The sequence below is a fragment of the Centruroides vittatus genome, unplaced genomic scaffold, assembly GCF_030686945.1.
Source record: "Centruroides vittatus isolate TY-2023 unplaced genomic scaffold, ASM3068694v2 contig_2871, whole genome shotgun sequence".
Taxonomy (NCBI): domain Eukaryota; kingdom Metazoa; phylum Arthropoda; class Arachnida; order Scorpiones; family Buthidae; genus Centruroides; species Centruroides vittatus.
In genome coordinates, this window is record NW_027121823.1 from 6,490 (window position 1) to 25,911 (window position 19,422).

Sequence of the window (19,422 nt, forward strand, 5' to 3'; positions counted from 1 at the left end):
TCGTTACGTGGCCGACGTTTCTAGGTAGTCACGTAGTAGAGTGACGTCGAAGCCAGGTCACGTAACATATTTTGTGCATTTCCCTCATACACCGAACTGCTCCACAATGAAAATAAACTTAAGCAATGGCAGCCCAAACGGTGTAGGGTCGGCGACTAGTCCTATTGGCTTTTATTTATAGCATTTTTCATACGAGTCGGCACAAATAATTCTATGTGTTTTGGAAACGTCTATCAAGTATGCACGTTTTAAATAACAAACTAGAAAAAAATGCATAATGGTAAGAAACTATATAATTACCAAATACAGAAAGCCGAATTAACAGAATTACATAATTGACTCAAAAAATATTCAAGCTTACCTTCTACGACAATTTTTATTTACACATCATTCTAGAAAAGATATAAAAGAATATAATAAAAATTGCATGAAAGTTAGATACATTCCAAAAGGTTTAAATTCTTCTAACTGAAAAATCAATTCAAGACACAAAGACAGCATTTATGTAGGCGGCATTAATCACAGTAATCTATTTAATAACTCCACTCACCTGCAAATAACCATAGATAATAAAAAATACAAAAAGAAGGAAAGAACAAATGAGAATTTTTAGAGAATTTGATAAATGATCTATCTTGAAACAGAACAGAACTGTAATTGAATAAGCATCTTTAGTATCTACAGGATGTATTTGAATGATTTTTTCTTCGTTACAATTCCTGTCTGCTTTTAATGCACTCATTTTGACTGTTTAAATTTCAATATCTTGTCCACGATTACAACGTGTTTCTGGAAATCGCGTATAGAACTGATGTGGTAGTACTAAAGATTGACATCGTAATAAATATTAACTTATCAGCTGTTGTTGTTATGGTCGGTTGATTGGTTGGAGGATGCTTTACAAAACACTATACAGTAAAGTATACCACGTGAGTCTACCATGCGTGAAATATAGAACACCACCTGGAGACGGAAATGAGTAGTGGCTTTATCAAAACTTCCTTTTGTTTTTTGAGAATTTAATTCGTTTTATTAATTAAATAATAATTTCTTAAATTTCGAAGTTAATATTTATAATTATTGGACTTAAACTTGATAAACTCTAAATCCTCTTTTCTTAACTTTAATCTAGCCTAACACTTCTGTACATTTCCATAATTATATTTATATAATTCTCATTAATTCCTTTTCTTCTTGACTCGGAAAGAGCACTCAGAAATCCTGAGAACATCCAACATTAATATTATAGGCCGCGTTTCTTTATGCAGCGCTCGAGAAGCGCTTTACAGCGAACACACCGAAACTGATTTCTAATTGGCCAACACTGCTCGTGACGTCATTCGCCAGACGTCATCGACGTCAACAATTAAATTTCCGCTTCATCTGTAATTGTTACCGAATCAACAATACAAACGCCATTGTTGTTGGTCTGAATCCAAACTCCATTTTCGTATCGCCGGCACTTTCCAAGGAAAATACCGAAATTTTTTCTTGTTTTAGAAGAAATAACGGAAGAAAAAAGCCGAGAACTTGCAGAATAATCGAAATAAAAGGGAAAGACAGAAACACCGTATTTCAGTAAAGGAAACAAAACTGAAATGAAACATTTGGATGTCGACATTAGCCAACTCGCAACAAATTATTGTAGAAGGAATCCGTTTTAAACGAATTCGTATTACGGGTAAATCACTTTATTTAATATAAGTGTTAAGTAGATTATCGGAATATTTTCGTACGTTTCCTCAAGGGAACAAAATTTCCTTATTGGATTTACTCGATTAAATTTGAAACCGTGTCTTCTTATTTACTTTGTTTCTTCAGCACGAATCTTAATTAATCAACTGCACTTCATTGTGCCGAAAAAACAAAATAGAATTTTCCTTATGAAATTCCCTTATCTCCGGATTCCCCGGAGTGGTAGGCTGTCACCGTTACGGTTCGACCGTCTGACTGTCTACGTGAAATTGTATAAATATATGTCTCCCCATCTAAACCAAGAATTCGAGGATACGGTTTCATTCTATAAAAAAGGTACTAATAGACTAATAGTCTTTGGTGAAACCAGAGCGGTTGAGACATCAACCTATGGCTGTGAAGACCGGGTATCGAATCCGGGTGGGCTAAGAAACTCGAGAATTTTTGTGGGTAAATCGGATATATCGCGCTGTGTCCCTTACCACCCGGCCGAACCTGCGATAGCCTAGAGCCCTAGACAAAAGGTCCTTGTAAGCTAGGTTCTCGTCCTTCGTGTAACAAAATAATTTTCGTTCCGAACGAGCTGCGTAGCAATTCGTACCTTTAGTGACCGCTTTTTACATAATTCATAAAATAAACGTTCGGTAACCCCTACTAAGTATTAGGCCTGTCACTTCATTTATTTGGTATACTTATTTCAAACACGATGCCGGTAATACAACACTATTCTTACCATAAAGGATTATTACAAGTTTAATATAATATTGCAATATATTCCAAAGATTTTTATATTTTAAATGTGTTCTTAATTGTTATATTCGAAAAAAAACTAATGTTCCATACATTAAAATAAATAAAGATGACGGGTAGAACAGGTTGAAAACGTTCGTTAAAGTGAATAAATAATTCTCAGTGACATAATGTGTTGCTGTGAAAATTAAGAAGCCTCTTGCCAGGAACAAACTGATTAATTAACTACAGCATTACATAAACAAAATTGATTAAAAAAACAATTAAATATTTAAAAATTTTAAATCATAAAGAGAAAAAAACAAAGAAGTGTAACCGCCAAACTTAAAAGCAAACACAAAAATTTAATTCTACGTCAATCCAATGGATAGTTTCCCAAGATGGAAAAATACAAAACACACTTATATAGCGAAAAGACCACCATTTGTGAGCTAACCAAGAAACCTAAATACAAATCAAATCAAAATATAAACCAAACTGTATGGTTAAAAATTACAAAAAAACAACAAAATATTACCTCGAAATTAGCTAAAAACTAATTTCATTTTCTCAATAAAAAAGCAGAGGTTACAATTTGTGACATTTACCAATATACCAATAAGGCCCAATCATTTTTTAACAGAAATAACAGACAGCCCAGAACTACTTTTACGCTGGATTGAAAGAAACCCCATGTAACTATCCCGTCATACGCATTTAGCAACGTATCACCTTAGCAGCATGGAATAAATATAGTGTATACTTACTCTATGCTTCGCAAGGTATGCAAATATCTCTGCAATAACACTGCAAAACATTTAACTTTCATTAAGAGGAAATTTTCTCGTTTTTCTTTTTTTATGACATTTTCCAAAAGAATTTTCATTAAAAATAACCTTCAGTAAGTAGGTTGTTATTATTCATTTATAGGAAATCAAAAATAGAATTACGTCTGATCAATTGAAACACATTTATAGCAGAACCTAGTCAGCCCGATAGGGCGAAAAAGGAAGATCCGAGTCAGCCCGTAGGGGTGAAGAAGGAAGATCGATAGACCGCCCGGAAGAACGAAGAAGGAAGATCCGAGTCAGCCCGTAGGGGTGAAGAAGGAAGATCGATAGACCGCCCGGAAGAACGAAGAAGGAAGATCCGAGTCAGCCCGTAGGGGTGAAGAAGGAAGATCGATAGACCGCCCGGAAGAACGAAGAAGGAAGATCCGAGTCAGCCCGTAGGGGTGAAGAAGGAAGATCGATAGACCGCCCGGAAGAACGAAGAAGGAAGATCCGAGTCAGCCCGTAGGGGTGAAGAAGGAAGATCGATAGACCGCCCGGAAGAACGAAGAAGGAAGATCCGAGTCAGCCCGTAGGGGTGAAGAAGGAAGATCGATAGACCGCCCGGAAGAACGAAGAAGGAAGATCCGAGTCAGCCCGTAGGGGTGAAGAAGGAAGATCGATAGACCGCCCGGAAGAACGAAGAAGGAAGATCCGAGTCAGCCCGTAGGGGTGAAGAAGGAAGATCGATAGACCGCCCGGAAGAACGAAGAAGGAAGATCCGAGTCAGCCCGTAGGGGTGAAGAAGGAAGATCGATAGACCGCCCGGAAGAACGAAGAAGGAAGATCCGAGTCAGCCCGTAGGGGTGAAGAAGGAAGATCGATAGACCGCCCGGAAGAACGAAGAAGGAAGATCCGAGTCAGCCCGTAGGGGTGAAGAAGGAAGATCGATAGACCGCCCGGAAGAACGAAGAAGGAAGATCCGAGTCAGCCCGTAGGGGTGAAGAAGGAAGATCGATAGACCGCCCGGAAGAACGAAGAAGGAAGATCCGAGTCAGCCCGTAGGGGTGAAGAAGGAAGATCGATAGACCGCCCGGAAGAACGAAGAAGGAAGATCCGAGTCAGCCCGTAGGGGTGAAGAAGGAAGATCGATAGACCGCCCGGAAGAACGAAGAAGGAAGATCCGAGTCAGCCCGTAGGGGTGAAGAAGGAAGATCGATAGACCGCCCGGAAGAACGAAGAAGGAAGATCCGAGTCAGCCCGTAGGGGTGAAGAAGGAAGATCGATAGACCGCCCGGAAGAACGAAGAAGGAAGATCCGAGTCAGCCCGTAGGGGTGAAGAAGGAAGATCGATAGACCGCCCGGAAGAACGAAGAAGGAAGATCCGAGTCAGCCCGTAGGGGTGAAGAAGGAAGATCGATAGACCGCCCGGAAGAACGAAGAAGGAAGATCCGAGTCAGCCCGTAGGGGTGAAGAAGGAAGATCGATAGATCGCCCGGAAGAACGAAGAAGGAAGATCCGAGTCAGCCCGTAGGGGTGAAGAAGGAAGATCGATAGACCGCCCGGAAGAACGAAGAAGGAAGATCCGAGTCAGCCCGTAGGGGTGAAGAAGGAAGATCGATAGACCGCCCGGAAGAACGAAGAAGGAAGATCCGAGTCAGCCCGTAGGGGTGAAGAAGGAAGATCGATAGACGCCCGGAAGAACGAAGAAGGAAGATCCGAGTCAGCCCGTAGGGGTGAAGAAGGAAGATCGATAGACCGCCCGGAAGAACGAAGAAGGAAGATCCGAGTCAGCCCGTAGGGGTGAAGAAGGAAGATCGATAGACCGCCCGGAAGAACGAAGAAGGAAGATCCGAGTCAGCCCGTAGGGGTGAAGAAGGAAGATCGATAGACCGCCCGGAAGAACGAAGAAGGAAGATCCGAGTCAGCCCGTAGGGGTGAAGAAGGAAGATCGATAGACCGCCCGGAAGAACGAAGAAGGAAGATCCGAGTCAGCCCGTAGGGGTGAAGAAGGAAGATCGATAGACCGCCCGGAAGAACGAAGAAGGAAGATCCGAGTCAGCCCGTAGGGGTGAAGAAGGAAGATCGATAGACCGCCCGGAAGAACGAAGAAGGAAGATCCGAGTCAGCCCGTAGGGGTGAAGAAGGAAGATCGATAGACCGCCCGGAAGAACGAAGAAGGAAGATCCGAGTCAGCCCGTAGGGGTGAAGAAGGAAGATCGATAGACCGCCCGGAAGAACGAAGAAGGAAGATCCGAGTCAGCCCGTAGGGGTGAAGAAGGAAGATCGATAGACCGCCCGGAAGAACGAAGAAGGAAGATCCGAGTCAGCCCGTAGGGGTGAAGAAGGAAGATCGATAGACCGCCCGGAAGAACGAAGAAGGAAGATCCGAGTCAGCCCGTAGGGGTGAAGAAGGAAGATCGATAGACCGCCCGGAAGAACGAAGAAGGAAGATCCGAGTCAGCCCGTAGGGGTGAAGAAGGAAGATCGATAGACCGCCCGGAAGAACGAAGAAGGAAGATCCGAGTCAGCCCGTAGGGGTGAAGAAGGAAGATCGATAGACCGCCCGGAAGAACGAAGAAGGAAGATCCGAGTCAGCCCGTAGGGGTGAAGAAGGAAGATCGATAGACCGCCCGGAAGAACGAAGAAGGAAGATCCGAGTCAGCCCGTAGGGGTGAAGAAGGAAGATCGATAGACCGCCCGGAAGAACGAAGAAGGAAGATCCGAGTCAGCCCGTAGGGGTGAAGAAGGAAGATCGATAGACCGCCCGGAAGAACGAAGAAGGAAGATCCGAGTCAGCCCGTAGGGGTGAAGAAGGAAGATCGATAGACCGCCCGGAAGAACGAAGAAGGAAGATCCGAGTCAGCCCGTAGGGGTGAAGAAGGAAGATCGATAGACCGCCCGGAAGAACGAAGAAGGAAGATCCGAGTCAGCCCGTAGGGGTGAAGAAGGAAGATCGATAGACCGCCCGGAAGAACGAAGAAGGAAGATCCGAGTCAGCCCGTAGGGGTGAAGAAGGAAGATCGATAGACCGCCCGGAAGAACGAAGAAGGAAGATCCGAGTCAGCCCGTAGGGGTGAAGAAGGAAGATCGATAGACCGCCCGGAAGAACGAAGAAGGAAGATCCGAGTCAGCCCGTAGGGGTGAAGAAGGAAGATCGATAGACGCCCGGAAGAACGAAGAAGGAAGATCCGAGTCAGCCCGTAGGGGTGAAGAAGGAAGATCGATAGACGCCCGGAAGAACGAAGAAGGAAGATCCGAGTCAGCCCGTAGGGGTGAAGAAGGAAGATCGATAGACCGCCCGGAAGAACGAAGAAGGAAGATCCGAGTCAGCCCGTAGGGGTGAAGAAGGAAGATCGATAGACCGCCCGGAAGAACGAAGAAGGAAGATCCGAGTCAGCCCGTAGGGGTGAAGAAGGAAGATCGATAGACCGCCCGTGAAGAACGAAATCCAAACTGCCTTCTTTTGTTGCCCTGAGAATTGGCCAAGCACGTTGTTTCGGAGGGTGCTAAAACTGTAATTAAGTACCCCAGTTCAAAGTAAACTTCAGAATATTAAACGGCTCTTTTTAGGGCCAAAACTTTTCGGTAAAGGGTAGCCTATCATATTAATTTTTATTAAATGTACAGTACGACATGTTCTTTGAATTAAAACAAAGTATACAGAGTTTGCAAAAAAATGTTTGCACTATACAGACTTTTTCTCCCCTTACTTTTTAAAGTAAAACTGGATTCCTAAATTTTTATTGTATTATTCGTTAATAAATAAAATATAGGTATTTGTAAAAGCCTTACTGTCCTTAAATTCTATTATTATTGTTAATTGTCTACTTGGACTTTACTTATTAATAGGACTTTATACTGGTGTTTAAAGATTGGCACAGTAATGAGAGTTAGTTCAGGAAAGAACAAAATTTCTTTATTATATCACCTGTAATAATAATTTCTGTTTTTTACAGATATTATACGTGTTTCGGGCTAGCATGCCCCTCATCAGCAGTATTACTACCAAACATGTAAATACATATTCCAGTCCCAAGTATAACTGGATATTTCTCGTTTTACAATTAAACATTTCAATCAAGGTTTCGTTTGCCACCATTCAATAGCGTTATCGCTATTAAATGGTGGCAAACAATAAACCAGTAGCGATAACGCTATTGAATGGTGGCAAACGAAACCTTGATTGAAATGTTTAATTGTAAAACGAGAAATATCCAGTTATACTTGGGACTGGAATATGTATTTACACGTTTGGTAGTAATACTGCTGATGAGGGGCATGCTAGCCCGAAACACGTATAATATCTGTAAAAAACAGAAATTATTATTACAGGTGATATAATAAAGAAATTTTGTTCTTTCCTGAACTAACTCTCATTACTGTGCCAATCTTTAAACACCAGTATAAAGTCCTATTAATAAGTAAAGTCCAAGTAGACAATTAACAATAATAATAAAATATAGGTATTCCTCGCCTCGGTAAAATATAGGTATTTCCTCGTTGGTAATTGGTTCCAAAAGAGGCGACGTAAGTCGAATTTACTTGTCACTAGGCTAAACCACAAATTACCATTCCTAGTTCTGTGTTTTATTTATAAATGCATTTTTAATAATATATGGTTAATAAGAATCTATTTTAAGCTTACAAACAAATAAATTTTAGTTTTTAATACAATACAGAAAAAAGTAATCTAAATTTACGAGTACATATACGTACAGTACAGTACAGTACGTACTGTACTGTACATGTATTCTTACACCCTTGACCACCGGATTCAAAAGCAGAGTGCAGGTGGCAGCCTACTGCTCTGGGGAACCCGAGATCGAATCCGGACAGGGTCAAAAAATCCCCAGGAATTTTTCGGGGGGTGATTTGTCCGGATATGTCGGGCCCGATCCTCACCACACGGCCTCCCCATTATGGACCTGGCCGAACCCGTAATGGGCTTGCTAAATGAGGCCCACTTAGTGCCGCGGAGCGGACAGTTAAAAACAACCATGGGATTCTTTGTTAGTAGTAGTAGAATTACCAGACAGAAAACTGTTAAAATCGGAACGTTTTCACAGATATTTTCCAAGGGAAATTCAAATGAGAGTTCTTTTGTTGCCGGGTAAAGCCCACCAGTAGCCAAGCGGTCGTGGGTTCGCGCCACACTCGGATGGGTTAGCCACATTCCGGTTTTCTCCACGTCTGTAACGCCTAAATAGGAGCCAGTTTCCCTTAAAAAACCTCCCGAAAGGTATCCCCTCTAGGCAGATCGCCGGAGTGTTGCGTTGCCATAACTAAACAAACAACTATTTTTTTGCCGGGGCATTCAATTCAGAAACAGGACTTTTTGATATTGATTCGTTAGATTGTAGTGAACATTTAAAAAGTAACATTGATATAAAATAATAATAATATTGATAATTTAGTCGTTCTGTTAAAAGACCGAACTGTCTCTTCCTCTCCTATGAGAATAAAGAATCTCTTAAAAGAAAAAGAGTAAAATAAACATCGGAAACGAAATTCACAGCAAGAGCACAGTCCATATAGCTGTGAATTTCGAAAATGTTCATGTTCCATATAAACATAGCACTAACATAAAATTACGAAATAGCTTTTGTGTAATAAAACTATCGTATTTTTCCTTAAAAGAAGTACTTGTATGTACCTGAAATTTCGTCTAAAAATTGTGATGTCAAATGCGTTTTATAATGTGAAGAATATTTGTTCCCCATAAAAGCGAGGTGAAAAATGTGTTGCGTCCAATACAACGGTGCATCTTATAAGGCGAAATATACGGTATATACTTATTGCTAATATTATTTCAATCGTAAGGTATATAAATATACGTCTACTAATAAAAAAAACCATCTTTAATAATAGATAATACGAGATCCGCCGTAATAGGCTACTGTTATAACACTACAACGCGTTTCTAAACTACACCTGTACGCGACTGAATTGCTTCTATGAGTCAAAATTTTATCTATGACGTTACCTAAGGAGTGTTATTATCAGAAGATAAATATGAAATTTTCTGATTACAAGTGATTAAGAGCGATCCGACGCCTTTTCATATTTGCAACGTTCGAAAGTACAAGTACAGAAAGAAAAATAATCGAAATGACTTTTTCTGGATACCTTATTTTAACCAGTGAGTCTGAATTTGAATATGAATTTTTATAAGGAATTACTCATAAAATTTAATAAATGAAAATTAGGTTAATTGTAATTTGAATAGTAGATAACTCTAACGGCTTCGTCTATGATAGCCTGATAAGACGATTTCAGTTAACACTTTATTTAATATCTTATACCCATTAATTCAATTTAAAATATAATTTTAGGCGTTAAAGATATGAATAATTTTAATACAGTTAACCGAAAAATATATTCGATACAACGTGAGTCCGGTTTACACACGTTTCACTGTATTTTATATTTTTATGAAGTAATATAATAATAGGTTAATTAAAACTGTATAGTTCTTAATTCCAATTAATTAATAGTCCTATTCAATGGCATGATTCGTATTTCGAGAATGAGTTATCTGAAAATCCAGTATAATGAAATATAATTATCTTAAGATTGCGTCAATAAAATTTAAAATTGCTTAATTTTTCGGAAATTCTTTTATATTATGTATTTTATTGTATATATAACATAATTTAAACAGTTGTAGTTTTTTAATGGAATCAAATCAAATAGTATTTATAGTAAGAAATTCCCTATATTTAATGTGAAATTCAGTAAATTAAGAGATTTTTGTTTTAACTTAAAAATTTTATGAACTAATTAAACTCGAAAGTTAATTAATTAAAGTTTAATTGTTGTGTTAGTTTAAATGATGCAGTCGAAATGTATGGAGATTTTAGGCGGAACATGTAAAATTTTTAGCGGCTAGGATCCGATTTCCAAATCGTAATTTATTCACATTTCCCTTATCATCTCAATCTGACTCAAGTGTTTAACTTTGGCGCTTTATATCAGTGTGATACATTAAACAAGCGCCAAAGTTAAGCGTTGTAACTGATTCGTCCAATTTAGAATTTGTTTTTTGTCTATTTATTCTGATAATGATCTGTTCTACTACACTATTTATTGCATTTTTTGTAATTATACAACTTTTTAAATTGATTTTATGTTTGTAAAGTTAAATATTTTTCTGGATATCTCTACATATTTTGAAAGAAGATTTCAATTTGTCCGATTTAGTTTGAGTAAACGGCTGGGGCTAAAAATGCGGTTCAGATATCAAATTAAAGCTCTTGTAGATGGTGCTGCTGAAGAGAGATTTGAGAAAGGTGCAATGTTTCAGGCGTAGCGAAGTGGAAAAGGCACAATATTATGTCTATGGGGCAAACATGTCGGGATCGTGTTGCTTGGGGTAAAGTTAACATAGGAGTACCATGTTAACTTTAGTCCGAGCAGCATTTTTTGTGTTTTGCAGTTTGATTATTGTAAATACTGAGCTCAATAAACATTTAAGTTATTAAGACCATCACCCTCTCCCAACTCAATCTCACCAATCTTCCACCCCTTCAAAAGCCAAGCCCGAGGAACGCCAGGCACAAGCAGCTAGTTATTTTATTTCCACGATGTATTGAATTAAAGTAGATTCATAATTCAATATTACCAAATAAAATTTTAAAACTTTGTTTTTCCTTTGGTGCCCGTACTTAAAAATAATTTTAAAAGTTATTAGTTTAACTGCGTTGAGTCAGCTCTCCTACCTCGATGCCTAGTCTCGAGTTATGTAGGTAGTAACACCAGTGTATTGGGAATATCACGTGCCACGTACTCATTCAGCAAATGGTCTCACCGAACGAAATGGTTCCATGTGATATTTTCAACACGTTCGTGTAATCGTGTTGCTACTTACACAATTGAGATTAGGCACTCAAGTAATGAACCACTTATTATAATAAACTGAAGATATGATAAACAAGACGGAAAAATTAAATGACTTTGAAAATGGAAAAGAATTACGAATTTTGATGCTGGAGTGTTTAAGGACTGTCAAGAAAATTGAACTTGTATCACAAGAAGATAAAGAAATTTAATATAGAAAGCTAAGAAAAAAGAAAAAAGGCGAAGATATTACAGACAATTTCATACATCTTTGAAGTAAAGTAAAAAGGAAATGATCAAAGCTAGAGAATTTTCCTTACCAAAAATACACGAGGAAAAGATAAGAGATTGGACATGTAAATGAAAAAAAATCAGTGAATCCAGGATCCTGTTTTGAAGAGAAACTGTGATAATAGTAGTTATACAGACAGATTCTGAAATGAGTTGATTAACATAACGAAGAAAATTTAAAACAGAAGGAAAAATTATTATGGGTGACTTGATTGTGCGTGTTGTGGAGTATGGTGTGATGAGAAAATATGAAGAAATAGAGAAAAACGACAACAGGTTGATTTAACTGTGTGAACAACAGTCAAAACAAATCAGCTCTTTTAACATAAAACAATTGAAAGTATACATGGCGCCAAGAAACACGAGAGCTAATATCCATCATTGACTATGTGATAATCAAAAACAGTTCGGTAGAAATACAGGATACTAAAGGTTAGAAGGAAGCTGATTGTGATCAGTCCACTACGTATTGATATTATGTCTATGTCTATAGAAATAGAGAAGCCAGAAACAAAAACATGACAAAAAGTAATAAAAATAATATAGAGAAAATTGGAAATAAATTCTTTAAAATAGAACTATTGCAAAAATGAAAGTGTAAGATTTTAGAATGATTTAAGTGCACAGAATGAAAACAGAAATAGATTAGATGTACAGCCATACAACTAAAGGAATCTGTGGTTACTTGTTTAAAAAAGAATAAAAGTAGCATACGAAGTTTATGGCAACAAACTATAGAATTAAAAAAAAAAAAAAAAAAAAAAAAAAGCTAATTGAGATGCAGCTGGAACTGATAAAGAGCGGGAAAAGGGACATTTTAGATAGATGAACTCCCAAAATATGAACACAAAAGCTTAAACAAAATCTGAGTAAAATACTGAACATCGAAAAGAACGAAGAATGGTAAAGATGTGAAGTGTTAGGGTCCAAACCTGAGCTTTCAACAATCAGCAGGAGCGTAGTCGATCTTAAAGGCAACAAGAACATAAAAATACAAAACGTAGATAAACTTGATAGGAAAGAAAGACTGAAAATTGCTCTTCGACAAATTACTAAAAAAAGATAGAGAAGAATTGAAAGACGAGAGCAATTTCATCGTTGATAGAATAGATTTTCATATGACAGAAAAAGAAATGAAAAGGGAATTAACAGCTGAAAAGAATGGCAAAACTTTCAGACTCAGATTAAATTATTCTTTAATTATTAAAGCACAGAAAGTAGAAAGGTCAAGTTAAAATCGTGAAGTCAATGAAGAAATAGAAGTGGAAAACCTTGCAAAAATGAGTGAAGAGAGACTACAAAATGCTGTCTGAATGGAATGCCAAAGAACAGAGCCGGGACAAGGGTGAGACAAACGAGGCACCTGCCTCAGTTGAACAATGGGAAAGAGCACCAAATTGGTGAAAAATGAAAATTAATAAATTGCAAATGTATCTTGCAATATTCGTCAAATACTTTAACCACACTAAGGATTTATGTCAGAAGCTCTCGCTCGATACACGCGTTTTCTCGTATGATGTGCTCTAGTAAGCTTTATCCCTTAAATATCCAAATGATATAAATTCTGTAGAATTATTATCAGGAATAATCCGTTTAAAAAAATCAGGCAATAGCGAGGTTGACGCCGAAGTTTTCAACGCGAAAACGTGTACGTCGGACGTTAAGCGCCGCTTTCCTGTAAGCCTAGAAGTTTGGCAATGGCGTTTGGAAAGTCAGTGGAATCATGCTCGACATTCCAAACGCCATTGCCAAACTTTTAGGCTTACAGGAAAGCGGCGCTTAACGTCCGACGTACACGTTTCCGCGTTGAAAACTTCGGCCTCAACCTCGCTAATGACGTTAATTCCGGACTATAAGTTTAGATCTTTTAAAAACGATTCATGAATATAGTTTAGTTCAGTCCTATCCAAATTTGGAAGTTGCATTGAGAATACACCTAACACTACCTGTAGTTTCTGGTGAAAGAGGTTTCAGTAAGCTAAAAATGATCAAAACATGCTGCTGTAATTTTATTTGTAATATGTATAATTTTATGTTCCTAATATTGTTGTAGGCTACTATTACTGCTTCTGTGACTTTTTATTCAATAATTAATAAATATATTTTGTTCCCAAAATCATTTATTTAATTATTTTTATTTAATTCTTATTATAAGTAATAATAAAAAAAATAACTATACATAGTGGCAGAAATTTATCCTTATGCCTCAGGTAAAAAAAATACCTCTAGACCCCGCTCTGCCAAGGAAAACAGAAGAAAAAGAATATGAAAACCAAAGAGACAATGGAAAAATGAAATAACAAAAGTACTACACGAAGAGAGACTGAGAAACGAAGAAGCTATGGATAGAAAAACATAAGAAAAAAACGCTAAATGATGAGGACCTTCGAAGAAGACCTTCGACCTTCAGAATTGAAGAGAATCCTAATGATTATGAGGAAAAATAATTAGGATTGTACCAAAAGAAAGAGATACGAATATAAAGTTCTCGAAGCAATATCTTAAACAATATTTCATTTTCGTCACAGATATATTTAAAAAAATAATAAATCATATATTTTTATTATTTCCTTACCCCCCCCTTTCAATTTCATCTGATTATCATTGATTTCTATATTTATAATTTTTTGTATTTAACGAATATTTGAGTTTAAAATTATGAATTAAATTTTTGTTTTCTTCTGTTTTCTACGTGGTGGATGTTATATAAAAATTTTTCTACTTGAGATATCAATTTTTCTCTTACTTGCAACTATATAAGTATCAAAGTTCAAGTTCAAACTAGAAATTATCATAATTGATGGATTTATCAATTCGTTCCATTATAATCACAGAAATGCACGATAGAAAGAAATAAAGAAATAGCTTTGCACAAAGATCATCTTAAATAACTATAATTTATCTAAATTATTTTTTATTTATTTGGACAATATTTTAATATTAATACAATATCAAAGTTTCAGTTCAAACTAGTAATTATCAACAGTTCCATTAATCACAATAACTCATGTAATTTCAAGCATTAAGTGTTGAATACCTTAAAGAATAATGTCAGAATTCTGAAATAAAGCCTTTTATGTCTTATTCTTCTTATGAATGAATTAATCTATACTGAATGAAATCATTACCTTGAAGTATTTGAATTAGATTAACTAACGATAAGAAAAGCACTTATTAATTTTATCAACTAGTTCAAAATAATAGGCCTACATTTACTTTGAAATTCTGATTTGTCTACAAACAATTAACATTTTATTCATGAATAATTTCACATCGATATAATATCTCAGATAAATCAGTTTCACAAATGGTTTCTAACCATTTTGCTGGCTGAATGGGTAATAACGTTCAATACTGTTAGTTGCTACTTGGTTAGGAATCAACAGGTCTACATATATATTAAAAATCGTTATGAATTTATTAAAGTTCTTTCCTCTGGGCATCAAGGACCCATTTTTTAAGCCCATCCCGGGTTTGGCCAGGCCCACAATGGAGAGGGCCAGATGCTGAGAGACGGGGCCCGATATATTCTGGAGAGACTCATCCCCGAAAAATTCTTGGAGTTTTTCGACCGTCCTGATTCCATTCTAGGTCCTCAGAATGGTAGGACGATGATTTACTGCTTTGGACATCCGGCCTATTGATTGTTGTTAAGACGAGATTTTTATATTAGTGTTGAAGAAAATAATTTTGTGTTATGTAATTTAACTGCACGTGTGAATGACAATTACGACCGTTTTCCTGATACTTCTCTAAGTTTGTGGGAGCGGGCATCGAGGTGAATCCATATGTAGAAAATGCTCCAAAATCGAACCTCCAGCCGTTTTACGACTGTAAATTTAATAATTTTAAAACAAAACATTATTTGATTAATTGTTCAAGAATTTCCTTCATTAAAAACGATTATAAAATTTTTACTTTTCTTGCTGTTTTATATATCAATAACGGAGGAAAAGTATGGTAACCGGTAAAAAAATTATCTCCCGTGATTTTTATATTTTTGGAATCAGGGAATCTTGAAACGTCGAGAAATGCAAAAAATTCGGTTTTTTACCCCTACCCACTTTTGTTCACATTTTGTTCACCCACTTTAAAGAATAATTCCTGTGCCCTTGTCGAAAATTTCAGAAATTTTGCAGGGAGATTTATGTATTAAGGAGAGGGATGCTATTACATTTTGGTTGTTAAAGGTTGAGGTGGGGAGATAGAGGGGGTGATGCGTTATATCTCGAGTGAGGTCGAACTTAAGATTTTATTCTTTATAAGCGTTTAAAATTATTTATAAAACTAATCTTTACCCTCAAAATAGAGCTTTTTGCCATCTTACATTAATTAATAAGATAAAACGTTTTTAAAATAAAATCTCAACAAATGGGAGTCACACACAATTTTAATTTTTTTGCTGGGTTCTTGTAAAGAGCATTTTTGAATTTAACAAACCGTGTCTTTTTTTTAACTCTTTCCGCCCTGTGGGCACTAAGAGGGCCTCTTTTAGTAGGCCCTTTATGGGTTCGGCCAGGCCCACAATGGGGCGACCGGGTGGTGAGAGACGGGGCCCGACATATCCGAACGGACCACCCCCCGAAAAATTCCTGGGGATTTTTCGACCCGTTCGGATTCGATCCCGGTCCCCCAGAGTGGTAGGCTGCCACCTTGACCGCTCGGCCATCCGGCCGCTCTAACAAACCGTGTCAAAAATAGTGGGTAGAAAAATTGCTTCAAATTCAGATCCCCAATATAAATGAAATTTTATGGAAAAATACGTTGAAGAATGAAACTGTTTATTGGCAAAAAGCAAAAGTATATTCAGTTGCCCATGCTCATGAACATTCTACATGGGGCGAATCAGTGCACTTTACACATCTCACCCGTAGTTTACTGCAGCAATCTAATGACGATATAACGCTGTTTGCATGTTTGTGACGAAAAGTCACAAACATGCGAACAGCATCATTTCAGTGTAATAATTTTATTAAAGTAGTTTTTCTAACATGAAATATTTTTACTGCTTTTTCCATTCCATCTCTCTCGTGGATTTTATGACTTTAGTCATGAATTCTGAGGCCATGCTAGTCTCTTCTTTTTTCTCCTTCCATTAGTCTGCCATTAATTTCAGTTTAAATATAAAATCGACCTAATTAGTCAGTTCAAAATATTGGGGATCCTACTTTGAAACGCGTGGGGTCCGACGAAAAGGTAATGTTTTGGAAGAATGTGACATCGTCAATTATTGTCGTAGTATGTGTAAGAAGCGGTTAACGAAGCACATAATCTGTTAATTTTATTATACTATTACATGTTTGTCATGAGAAACAAACTCTTACCTGTTTAGAAGTAAGTGATGATCATAAAGTCACGTTCTAACAATTTGGTGAATCACATACAAACCAGAATTGAATAATAACGATTCCACAGATTTATGACAAGACTCTGAGGTATTTATTCCTCTTAACAGAGTCTGCAATACTTCTTACGCGAAAGAAGGCGGAGGTCCTACTTAGAAGTAGAGGGATACATCCGACTTTGGTCCTTTTCCTCTATATATTAGGAAGAGCGGATCAATCAAGTTCGGGACTCGGCAGGACCGGGCGAGGGAGATGGAGACGACTTACAGTTAGACATACAGTCGATTTATTTTCGCTCGCTGAGGAGGAAGTAGACAGAACAGAGGTATTATTAGCACTGACACAAATGTTTTTACATAGCATATGTTAATTCAGACGGTTTTTCATAGACTATATAAATGAATAAGAAAATTCTCTCATTGTCGGATTTTGAGTGGTGTTCTTATGTACAGTATAGTGTAATTGTTTTACTCCTAATTTTGGAAGTATGGGATAAAATAAAAATGTGTTTATATCTTGGGAGAGAAACATTGGGATTTTTGAATAATGTAGATTTCGAAATGTTCTAGTTCATATTTTCTAATTCATCGAACATACAAAATGTTTGAGATAATAGTTTGAATTTGCAATAAATTCAACTTCTGAATGAATATGATTCAGAATACAAATTTGTCTAAGAGTTATTACTTTATTAGTCATTTTTCAAGAATTTTTTTTATCAATTAAAAGATTAGTTATCTTTTCCCGTGTTTGCATTACAAACTGATTATATTTTATACTTAGCAGAAAACTAAATCAAGTATAAATAATGTAAGAAACTTAGATTTTGAAATCTTAGAAAATTTAGAGAAAAATTTCAAATTGGCAACTTCAATTTTATTTTCAGAAAATTAGAGCTATTAAAATTCGATAGGTCGAAAATTAAATGACTATGTTTCAACCATTAGGTTTAAAAAATTTTCAAGTGTAATATTTAAAAGATCTTGAAAAAAATGCATTTCAATTAATACAGTTTAATTATTTTGCATTAAAAAATGATTGAAGTTTTTCAGAAACGCATTTTTTGATAAAAACTATAAAATTAGCGTGTTAAAGTTAAATGTGCGTCCATCAGTGGTAGTTCAGCACTGCCATCCAGCAGATAAAACCACCGAACATTGGTAGTTTGATCGTGGGTTCACACCTTGTCGGGACAGGCTGGCCACGTGGAGTTTTCCGGATTTTCTATACGTTTGTAACACCTAAATAGAGACTAGTTCCCTATGTATAAGTCCTCTTGGTAGGCATTCTTCTCAGTGTTGCCTTATTCCGTCAATTTAATCCTAAAAAATAAGACAAAAGGTCTCAAAAATTTCGTTCTGTTTCCGGTTGCAATAATTTCCCAAATAAATTATAAGTGCAAAGAATTCGCAGGAGAAATAGTTTCATAAAGTGTTTCTTATCTTATACTAATGAATTTTTAAATAAGTGAATAAGAACGAGTTTGGATACCAAGTGTTCAAATTAACCTTAAACAAGCGTCATGGAACAATTATTGAAATTTCAGAAATATTTAGAATAATTCAATGAAAATATACTAGTTTTAAGTGATATTTTGCATTTTTAGGCTGTCTTTATCTTACTTTTTGAGTTCATATAATTTTATGCTTTAAATCAACTATATAAACATTTGATTAAATTTGAAAATTTAAATCACTACATGAGAACTCATCAATAATATTCATAACTTTATAATTTACAGTTACATTACAATGCATTTTGTGTGTGACAAGTCAAATGGACAGAGTTGATTTTGGAAGAAGAGCATCAGGAGCAAAATATGGTAAATTTTGTTATTTTTTCTTCCTTCTTTCTTAATTTTGGAAAATCAAATAAATTATGTATTCATTTTTATAGGTGCTCTATCTCCGGGAGCCATAGCAGGAATATGTGTTGGTTCAATTGCATTTGTTAGCGGGCTGATTGTTACAATATTTTTCTGTTATCATGTTTACAAAAAACAAAGGGCTCATATGTCTGTCTATGATACTACAAAGCATATGCCATTAACAACATATGTTAATTAAAATTTAAATGAATTATAATAATTCAAAGCAGTCTTTTAAAATTTTGTAACACAACTGTTTTTTTTTTTAAAGAATTTAATGTCTTGTAAATTAAAAGAAAAATTATCATTACTAAAATAGCATGTACTGTACATAGGAAATTAATTTTGCTATAAAAATATTAAAAGTACAATAAAAAAAAAAAAACAGCAAATTTAAGTAATAAATATTGTTCATTTGAAAATTACATTGTAGAAAATATTAATGAAAATAGGTAAGCAATAAAAAATACTATTAAAGGCATATTTCAAAAATAACATGAAGATATGGACTTTTACATGAAAAAAATGTTTTTTTTTTAATCATCTAAGTAAAAGTTGTTATTAAAAATTCATAATTTATAAATTTTTTGTTTGCAATATTTTAGATTTTATTCTTTATTGTTATAATTGTGTCAAAATGATGTCTCAATAAATTACATTAAGATAAATTATGAACTTCTTACAGATGAAGAACAATTTTTTTACTGTAATAAGTCTCTTTCTAAAAAATAAATAGAAAAGAAAACAGAACACATCATATTTTAAAGTCAAACTCTTAATTTTATTGATAAATACAATTTAATAATATATTTCCAGAATTAATATATAAATTGTAATAACTTGCATCAATATAATTACCTGAAGTTAACTTCCTATTATTAACCAT

The 19,422-nt window shown here is 35.9% G+C and overlaps 1 long non-coding RNA gene across 1 annotated transcript; it reads left to right on the plus strand.

Annotated features, from left to right (window-relative positions):
* Positions 1-9,211: 9,211 nt before the first annotated feature.
* Positions 9,212-18,862, plus strand: LOC136972238 (uncharacterized). The gene is made up of 3 exons (XR_010880303.1): positions 9,212-9,336; positions 18,411-18,491; positions 18,566-18,862. It is a non-coding gene; the product is annotated as an uncharacterized lncRNA (long non-coding RNA).
* The last annotated feature ends 560 nt before the right edge of the window (positions 18,863-19,422 follow it).